The sequence below is a fragment of the Octopus bimaculoides genome, chromosome 8 (assembly GCF_001194135.2).
Source record: "Octopus bimaculoides isolate UCB-OBI-ISO-001 chromosome 8, ASM119413v2, whole genome shotgun sequence".
Classification (NCBI taxonomy): Eukaryota; Metazoa; Mollusca; class Cephalopoda; order Octopoda; family Octopodidae; genus Octopus; species Octopus bimaculoides.
Window position 1 is genome coordinate 93,982,505 of NC_068988.1, and position 1,289 is coordinate 93,983,793.

Consider the following 1,289-nt stretch of genomic DNA (forward strand, 5'->3'; position numbering starts at 1 on the left):
TATATATATATATCCATCCGTATATACATACATATATGTATGTATATATATATATGTAGGTAGGATTGTGTGTCTATATACATATATGTATATACATACACACACAAAAATACACACACACATACACACACGCACACACACACACATATACGGGGGGCTTCTTTGAGTTTCCGTCTACCAAATCTACTCACAAGCCCGAGGCTATAATAGAAGACACTTGCCCAAGGTAGCACGCAATGGGATTGATTCCGGAAACGCGTGGTCAAGAAGCAAGGTTTAATAGATGGATACTAAAAGAAGCCCGTCATGTATGCATATATAAATATGTATGTATGTATGTATGTGTGTATATATATATATATATATATATATATATATACGAACTTCGGGCTTCTTTTATGTGTGTCTGTGTGTGTGTGTGTGTGTGTGTGTGTGTGTGTGAGTGTGTGTATGTATTTATGCGTATATATATCTATATGTGTGTGTCCTCCACAACTACCACCACCACCTGGCAACAAGTTCTTGTCTGCGTTCCCGTAACTTAGCAGTCCGGCAAAAGAAACCAATAGAATAAGTACCAGTGTTATCAAAAAAAAAAAACACATCAATAAGTACTGGGGGTTGATAAACTCTTTACGACAGCACCCCAGCATGGCCATATTCTACCGACTGAAACAGATAAAGGATATATAAGCGAAGAGAGAGACGAATAAATAGATGTGTAGATAAATGAATTGATAACCTGGTAGATAGAACGATAAACAGAGAGAAAAATAGGTAAGGTAGGAGTACATACATATATACACGCATCCACACACATACATACATTTAGGTTGAATCATTTTCATGAACGAATTTTCATAATTCCATGCTTAAATCATGGAAACAATAAACCTTCTCGGCACCAATACTTACTCCACTCAATTATAATCGTTTCAAGAAGGTCTTGAATCATTAAGAGATAAAGGAACGCTAAATTTCAAAGCACGACTTAAAGAACGAAATAAAAATGCGAAGAACCGTTAATGAAACATATAAGACACGAACTGGATCGAGTCGTCAATACAGGAGGGATGTATATAAGGCAGCGAGCTGGCAGAAACATTATCACGCTGGGCGAAATGCTTAGTGTTATATCGTCTGCCTTTCATCCTTTGGGGTCGATAAATTAAGTCACAGTTGCATACTGAGGTTCATCCAATCGATTGATCCCTCAACAAAAATATATATATATACACCCCCATATCACACACACACACATAAGTATATATATATATATATATATATAT

The 1,289-nt window shown here is 36.1% G+C and overlaps 1 protein-coding gene across 11 annotated transcripts in view; it reads left to right on the forward strand.

Annotated features, from left to right (window-relative positions):
• LOC106880080 (uncharacterized) overlaps nt 1–1,289 on the forward strand; it is an 83,847-nt gene that overhangs the window by 26,740 nt on the left and 55,818 nt on the right. The gene's annotated exons all lie outside the window — the stretch shown is intronic.